Below are 9059 nucleotides of genomic sequence, written 5' to 3'. Positions count from 1 at the left end.
CATCCAAAAGTATTTCAAGGTTCATTAGAGAAGGGAAAAACAATATGGTTCTGAAAAGTGAAGGAAACCGCCTGGTGTTTAGTAAAGAAGTAGTAGGGAGACTGAAAAAGCCAAACTTAATAAGCAGATCTCTCCAAGGGTATTTTCAGAGCTTGATACCCTCCCACACCCTGAAAATATTATTACATCAAGAATGTAGAACTGCTAACCAAATGTAAGGCTCCCATATGATTCTATCAAACTGAGGATGCTTCTTTACTAAGCAGTGAGCACACTTGCTGTCCCAGGGACCTTGGCAGTTGCAACGTAGGGCTCTTCCCTTTGGGATGGAAACAGCAAGTTTTCCTGTGGTCTACACGCTGGCCCCAAAAATACTACACTCCCAATACTTGTCAACTTTAAGTATTTTTCTACATATCTCCATTTTTCTGTTACTATTTGGACTACATCCTAGACTTGACACTACATAAATTGCATTCAAGAAGCTATTTTTAAAAGTTGGTAGGAAACCTTAAATCTATGGCTTGCAGTCCCTGGCTTACTTTCATCCAGGTGCATAAGGGTTTTCAAAAGTAGTCAGGTTAGTTACCCTGTATCACAGCCCCACGCTTGTGTCACAGATATAAAAATGGAACATGATATTTAAGGTTTTAGTTGCCAAATCATCAAGCCTCCCAGACAGAGGCAATAGAGCAAAATGATTACAGAGGCATGGATTTTGATTTGCTCCAGTGTCTTGGACAAGTCACTTGGCCTCTGTATTTATTTGTACTTATCTGCACTTATCTGTCCCTTGGGGGTCATAATTGTACCTGGTCCATGGGTACGCTGTACAAATGATCTGTAAAGTAGTTACAAGAAACCGACACAGAGTAAGCACTCCACAGACATTGGCTATTAGCTATTGGAAATAGTTCTCCGTGAAACAGATGACTTTATCCGTGGATGACTCGGTGGGAGACAGTGAATCACAGAATCACAGCATGTTGAAAGTGACCTAGTTCACACTCTAATGTGAAAAGAAGAAAAGTGTGCATGGGTAGAAAATGTCTGAAACTTTACACAACAAAGAGTTCATCATGTTAACTTGGAGGATTAGAATAAATCAGGAAAGGAGGAAAGAAAAAGTTGAGTGTAATTCAATTTCTCTATCATTTGTGTTTCTACACTGAGACTCTGAATACACTGGAAGTGCAATTTTTTTTAATGTGGCGGGATAAAGGTTTTCAAGTTTTCCTGATCCATCCGTATTATTATCTCAGAATTGCTGGCATTTCTTGCCATCTTTGGATCTACACCCATCTGAGTCAGTGGGCCATTCTGGACGGAGGAGATAATAGAGCAGAAGTGAAGTGAGAGAAAAGGAGAGACAAGATTTTCTCTTTTCTCTTCAAAGAGGAAAGGTCTTTGGAATGGGAACAACTCACAACCAAACTTTGGGGAAAGGATGTGATGGAAAATGAGACAAACATCCTACCCCTGTGATGAGAAGGATTCCCTGGGCTGGAAGGAGGGAGATCACAGGTGGCTGGACAAGGAAACCAACTAGGGAGAAACACACACAAGTGCAGAGCAAACACCCTGAGGCCACTCAGCCTGACTCCATGCAAACATGTGTCCAGCAGCCAGCCCTTCACCTGTGGCTCCCCAGCAAGACAGGTACCTCGAGGGTGCCAACTCATTCTGAGTCCATTATGCCTGGCCATTCATAAACCGCTGTCTAACGTGTGAGGAATAAACTCTCAATGTGAATGAGGAAATTGGGGAAGGAGATTGAAAGGTTACTTAAACGGAAAAAAAAGAAGTTCAGGAAGGCAAGATGGTAGAGAGACAAGAAAAAGACCTTAAAAGGTAGAAAGGATTTGCCAAAGAAGAGAAAGCAAAAGAAATGATTCCGAATGGGTTAACCTGCAGCTAGGAAGTTAAGGAAGATTATTGATGGGTGAAGAGTATGGAATAAAGGGAATAAAATTTCTCAGAAGTTGCTGAGAATATGGTAAGCAGCATGATTATCAAATTATGAATTGGCTGCAATGGCATTCTAGGGGGACACTAGGAAGGGGAAGCAAACGTTCATGAGATGACAGTGGCAGGTGGAATGTTGTTTCAGGGGAAGATCAGTCTTGCAGAGGGTGTATCAGAGGAGGGCAAGTGTGAGCAAGCAAGGAAATACTAAGTGTATACGATTCCTTCACTGAGTGCACCCAGCCCCGAGGTCAGCCTTGAGAACAAGCAGGACTTCAGGTACTGGAGCTACATTTCAGTCATCAAGACTTGAGAAGACACCCTTAACTCAGGTCTTCTCTTCAAACTCCATCTTTCCTTCTTGACCTTCATTTGGCCTCTTCCCTTACCCTCCAGCTGTGGACTGAGGCCACAGAGCAAGATGGGTCACTAGTGTCCTCCATCCCCTGGCGACTGTGGTTCACATCAGTGGAGTACCAAAGGCAAGAACCAAGTAACAGACACAAGAGTGTATGAAGAAGAAGAGATTCTGATAAGGCTTTCTGTGACAGTGTGGGCCAAGTCGGCTCTATATGGCTGGTATCACGTGAATTATGAGCAGCCTTAGGGGAGAAGTTCTCAGAAGGCAGAGCCTGGCTCTCGAGAGGCTCTGCATGCTCACAGCCCTCTCCAAGACCTCAGTTACAGCTTCGGCCCCCAATATCTCTCCCTCTGCCTGCTCACAGTTTTTGAAGTCTTCTTTCCTCCACATTTCTCTTGAGAGGTGGAGGAGGAAGATGAGCTTCAGGCCAGCTCAGACTCCCCTGGGATCCCAGCAGGATGCCTATCATTAACCTCCCACCTTCTAGGAAGCTCCTAAGATCTTCACATTTGAGGCAGTTCTCATTTCAGCTGTGCTTCAAATTGCTGGCTGGAGACGGCCGGTTGGAAGGTGGCTAAAAGCAAGTAGCAATCCTTCAGGCAGCCTGGCCCTTCTCGACTGTCAGACATCTTCAGGGATATTCTAGGAAATGTTGTTTGTTCTAGAGAAGGGAGGGAAACAATCCAATTGTCCAATAATGCTTGAATGGAATATAAATGATGCTATATGCATGTGATCACATAATATCAAACAGTCAAAAATCAAAGACCTAGATCTCTATGGATTCACGTGGATAAATCTTGAAAACATAATATTGATTGAAAGAAAATAAGATAAAGAATGTTAGATTGTGATAACAGGTATGTAAGTGTTTAAATATTTAAATCAATTCAACATATTGCTTCTATATATAGAGATGCAAGAAAATAAACTTTATCCAAAGAACACACTATTTACATTTAATATGCTCATTTATCTAGGAGACCCAAAAGAACCCACAGATAAACTAGCAGGAACTAATAAGACGGTTCAACAAGGCACACACATACAAGATCAATAAATTTTAAAAATCAATCAGGCTCCTCTACACTGGCGATAACAAATTAGAAACTATAAAAGAAAATAAGAAAAAAAGAAGATCTAAAAATTGTCACAAGAGCCGTATAAATCATTTAGAGCTAAGCATATGTAGAAGGCAGTATAACTAACGAACTGAGTACGAACAGTTAAACTCCGCCGAACCCAAGGTTAGGAAAAGACTGTTGTTACTTTATGAGAACAGACCCTCTTCTCAAGGAGCAGATCAGTAAGTGAGAGTGAATCAAAGAAACACAGCATTTGAAAAGTCAGCTAGTCCAAGCCTCTTGATCGCACATACAGAAGCTGAAGCCCAGATAGGTTGAGTTACTTGCTAAAGGGCCCAATGTCCTGACTCAAGGACTAGCATTTTTCACTCAGTCGCAAGACACAATCAAATGCAGTACCTTGGAAAGAGATGGGGAAAAAATGAAGAAATTAATTATATAGTTCCTCATCTTTAAGTACAGAAATAGCCGTGACAAAATTTCACGTATTGAGGGATAATTGAAGTGCAGAGTTTAAAATGTCAATAATCCACAGGGAAACTGGAGACCATTTAAAACATTCATATTAAATCTCTCTAGAAAAGACATTAAAAGATCTCCAATCAAAATGTGAATTTTATAATAGACATGGTATGATACAATTTATAATAGATATGGTATGAACCTTTCCCTTTCACGGGAAAGCATCGGCTGGGAAAAAGGAATTGTTCTTGAAAATGGGGCCTGTGCTATTGCAGACACTGTGCTCAACCTAGGTCCACCGAATGCTCTGATGTCATCACTGAGGTCACAGAATTCCACTGTGAGCCTGGCAACCTTGCAAACATAACAGCCCTGGTGAGCACTAGGCACTACTGCTGGTTCACAAAGTGGTACAAGTATTTCAGCCATTTAGGAGACTTGACTATTTTTGTTTGTATTGAATCATTTCAACGGATTGCCCAAGAGCCAAGAAGGGCCAACCTGTAGGGAAGAGGAGGAGTTGGACATCTCTTGAGGCATCTTCTAAGGGAGACTTCTAGTTGGTACGATGGAATGGCGACAAAAGAGGAAACATCTGGAAAATGAAGAGTCCCAGGAAACTGCCGAGAATGGAGGAGGTATGTGGGGGGCAACTTGTCTGGGGCACATGGGTTTCTGCCAAACTGAACCTTCTCTAGGAAGCGGGGTACTGAGAACGTGTCACCTGTGAAGAAGGGAGCGAGAGACCTTGTCTCACTGATGCTGCCGTATCTATCCGGAGGGTCCCTGTGGTGTGAGACTGCACAGAACGGCCAGATGCCCCCTGGGAGATGGGAGGTCAGCTCCGCTGGTCTGAGGACTCTCTCCTGGGGCAGCCGGGCCTGGAGCTTCGTCGGACTCATAGCAGGCTGCATCCTGCTTGCACAGACCTAGAGGTGCAGCTTTTCTCAGTCCCCGATTTCTCTCTTATGCTCTTGGATCTTTCCCTGGGGTCATGAGGTGGGGGATGTGAAGGATGCAAGGATGCTGAGAGAGACCCATGAGTTGCTTGGCCTCTTTTACCAAAGTGGAAAGAGAAGCCCCATGAGTTGAAGGCCCTGTTGAAAAATATCTTGACAAGTGGAATGTACTTTGAAAGAAGATTGTTTGTCTAGGGATGGTGTCATATTGAAAGCAAGGAGGTTTTATTCTTTCAACAGGAAGAATTTCCCAAAGGAGATCAAGGGAAGGCAAGGGTTTTCCAGAGACTGAGACCGCGTGAGCGGGGGTGAGAAATGGCCTCAGGGTCCTGCGGGGAGCTCTGAGAGCCACGGGCCACGTGGTGCCTGCGTGCATTAAATGTAGGCGAGTAGCTTACCCTGGGAGAGGGGTGGTCACCCCAGAGCTCCAGCTAGAGGCCTCTGCCCCAGATTAGAGCCCAGTAGCTCCTACCAGGCCCAGGGCCCTGGAGACTGTAGGATGGGCCCTGGGAATGGAGCTCTAGACAGCAGGCAGATTTCCAGGCAGTGGCTGGGACAGGCTGGGGAAGGCAGTGACTGCCCCTGACCATTCAGAATATTTTGCTCTATGTTCCTGTGTGTGTGTGTGTGTGAGTGTGTGTGTGTGTGTGTGTGTGTGTGTGTGTCTGGTAGTGCAGAGAAGAGCGAGATGAATGGGGGTAGAGTGCTTACCATATATAAAGTCTGCGTGGTAAAGTTCTTGTCACCCTGCCTGGACCTGGCTGACACTCGGTGTACGTAAGAGTGTATACAGAATTCTTGTTAGGGGTGTTTTATGAGACAGTAACTCATACACCCATGTACACTCTGATACAGCAAAAATATCACACACCCCACATATAACTTCCTTAGTAAACCACACACAGCACATGGAGGTATATACACGCATCCCTCCTGTACTACATTCTCATACAACCCACCTGTATCACAATCCTCTCCTCCAACACCAAACGCTGGAGATGAGATATGTATATAGACACACACACTATATATATAGGACACACACACACACACACACACACTATATACATGTATCTCCTCAACTCTTGCACAAACACAACTAACTTCAGCCATCTCTAAATACCTCTATAAGAACCAGTCACGTGTCATACACACCACACTTATAACACATTCTTGCGTAATGCCAGACCCGCTTTGTACAAACCACAGTAAACCACAGTCTCAGTAACCCATGTCAGGATTGCCAGAGAAAATATGGGCTATCCAGTTCAATTTGAATTCCAGATAAACAACAAGTAATTTTTCAGTATCCGTATGTCCCACATATTGTATGGGCTATACTTACACTAAAACTAAGTCAGGCCAAATACTGCATGGGAATACTTACACTAAAAGATTATTCTGGGTTTATCTGAAACTGAAATTTAACTGGGTGCCTTGTATTCTTGTTCGCTAAGTCTGGCAACCCTTATATACTTACCACCAGCTGATGTATTATATATTTATTGTAGTTTTGTTTAGTGTGTGTCTTCCCCTACTAGAATGTGCAGCGTTACCAAAGACTACAACAATGGAAGAGTGCCGGATACACAGGAGTAGCTGCTTACTGAATCTTGGTGAATGAATGAATGAACACACACCATAAATACAAGCCACACCATGTAATGAGGAAACGTTACATGTCCCAGAATTCCTGACTTGTGAACAGAAACCATGCACACAAAGGCCACAGACACAGATAGACACGTCTGCACTGTGCTCCCCATGCCAACCCCACACTTACCACAGACTTAACTGATACACATCACTCACTCTTCCCACACACTCACAGTCACCACCGAGGCCTACATTACCAACTAGGCAGTGAGAGAATAAGTATTGATGGGAATAAAATCCTGGAGGATCCACTGGGAACCACACTCTCAACTGTGTGTATTCACTGCACCTGACACGTGTCACACACTCAGTAAATATTTGTGGACAGAGGACTGATGAACCCACCCTGAGCCTTTCATTCCTCCCTCAGGAATCTCGAAGTCACAAGAGGATCCCCCTCGGCTTGGATCCACTGTGGTGGCCCAAGGCTGCAGCCCAGGGGCAGTGGAGGTCTCCTCTGCCTCTAAATACTTCTTCTGTACTTCTACTCTGCGCAAGCTCAGCTACGCTGGTAAGGGCGTGGGGCTCCTCAGGTGACGGGGTGCTTGGCTGTGAAGCAGGAGGCACACAGATCCCAGGGAGGCTGAGAGGAAATCCAGGGTCATCAGAGGTGATGAGGGCTCTGTGGAGGAGCCTGGGCAGGATGGCTGAGCTGTTCCGAGGGCGTGGATGCCAGCTGAGTCTGGGGGTGTGTGTGTGAATACTGCTACTACCATGGTGGGGAAGTCAAGGAGCAGGGGCCGGAAAGGTCTGGGCTTGAGGTGGAGGGAAGAGGGACCAGATTAAGCATCTTCAGAGGAAAATGTAGGCTTTGTCTTTGCCTTTGCTTCCAGAGAAGGACAGAGTTCTGCATCATACACCTCCAGCCTGAGAGCAGGACCATCCAGCTCAGGTGCACACAGCTCACACATACACGCGCCCTCCAGGCACAGCCCTTCTCAGTGCACATCAACCCCAAGCACGTGCTCCACAGTACTCTCCTGCACCACAGCCCCATTCCACAAGGAATGCACCACCGATATTCCCAAACTCACACTCCTCATCGTACACGCATCCAGCCGCATCCCTCACATACTACAGCCCTCACCACCATACTCCACACCCCTGTATACAGACACCGCTCCAGTATACCCCCCCACGCACATGAAAAGCCCACAGATGACACCACATACACCACTCCGTCCTACGGCCAACGGACACCAAGCTCACGACATTGCTATGTCGTGCCAATGTCCCTCTCTCGTCTACCACACCTGCTCCCTCAGCTTCCGGCATGGCCCATGCATGTTATTATGATTTTAATTTCCTTTTTCAGGAATCCGGAGATTTCATCGAGACACTGCCCAGCCTAGACCACCCCTAGCCCAGGATCAGGAAGAAGGAGAGACCGCTTCCCCATCACACTGTGTCTCCTCCTCACCCTCTTCACCCTGTAAGAACTATCTGCACCCAGACAAAGAGGAAAGGGGCATGAAAATATACTACATGCAGGTACAAGTGAACAAGGGTGTCGCTGTCTCCTGGAAGACAAAGAAACCCTTGGAGTTGCCTGAAAAGCAGCTGAGGATAGAAGAAGTGACCCTTCCTGAGGATGTGTGCGCAGTAGCCACTGACCCCTCTTCTGATGTGTGCACCGAAAGCCTCCTGTCTGACAGTGAGCCCACTGGGGAGGAGAAAGAGTATGAGGAAAGGGCAGAGCCAGGCAGCCCATCAGGGCCACCTGCCGTTGAGGAGAGACCCAGCGCCAAGACAGCGGACTGGATGCTGACCATGGAGACCGGCTTCAGGTGCATGGCCTGCTGCCGGGTCTTCCCACTTTGGAGATCCTCCAGCAGCACGTGAAGGGCGGCGTCCTGCAGGGCTTCAGCTGCCGTGCCTTTCATCTCACCATGGCCCAGCGGATGGGCAATGTGGAATCCGAGAGCACCCCTGAGGAAGAGGACGAGGAGGAGGAGGAGGAGAACGAGGAGGAGGAGGAGGAGGAGGAGGAGGAGGAGGAGAAGGAGGTAGAGAAGCAAGAAGAAAAGGAGAATGAGGGAGAGCAGCCCACGGGGGAAGGCCCCAGCCCAAAGAGACCCCGCAGGCAGGGTCTTTTCTCTCCTTTGAGTTCCAAACAGCAACTGAGATTCATGGGACAGAAGATCCTGGAAGACGGTGTGGCCGTCCCTTGGAAGAGGTAAGGCTTGAGGCTGGCAGTCTTCTGAGCCTATGTCACGAGGGCCCAGAGGAGTCTAAGGGAAGGGGCCGCACACATGTGCTGGTTGACCTAATGGCTCTGCAGTTGCATCAAATGGGACACACCCAGCACTAACAAAGGCATTGACCTCTGTTGACGTAAACAAGAAGGTGGAGCCTTTTCCTAGGAGTTTTCTCAGGGTCTGCACGATGGACCTCAACTCTTAGAGGACGTACTGCCAGCAGCTCCTTCTCGGCAGAGAGAGCCAGGAGTGGTCTCAAGAGAGGACAGGGGCCCTTGCAGGACCAGAACTTTGAGGTCTGAGAGCCTTGGGCCTGAGCCAAGATCTCACCCGGACCACTGGACCTAGCCTTCTGTGACAAAGGGGAATATGA

At 46.9% G+C, this 9059-nt stretch overlaps 1 pseudogene across 1 annotated transcript; it reads left to right on the top strand.

The window, feature by feature from the left end:
- Positions 1-4441: 4441 nt before the first annotated feature.
- On the top strand, positions 4442-8494 carry LOC309816172 (protein FAM170A-like; annotated as a pseudogene). The gene is made up of 2 exons: positions 4442-4511; positions 7804-8494. The product of its transcript is annotated as a protein FAM170A-like (transcript).
- Positions 8495-9059: the final 565 nt, after the last annotated feature.

Source organism: Mesoplodon mirus (genome assembly GCF_964341445.2).
Source record: "Mesoplodon mirus genome assembly, contig: SUPER_14_unloc_6, whole genome shotgun sequence".
In the NCBI taxonomy this organism is placed as follows: Eukaryota; Metazoa; Chordata; class Mammalia; order Artiodactyla; family Ziphiidae; genus Mesoplodon; species Mesoplodon mirus.
This window is presented reverse-complemented; position numbering and strand designations above follow the sequence as displayed.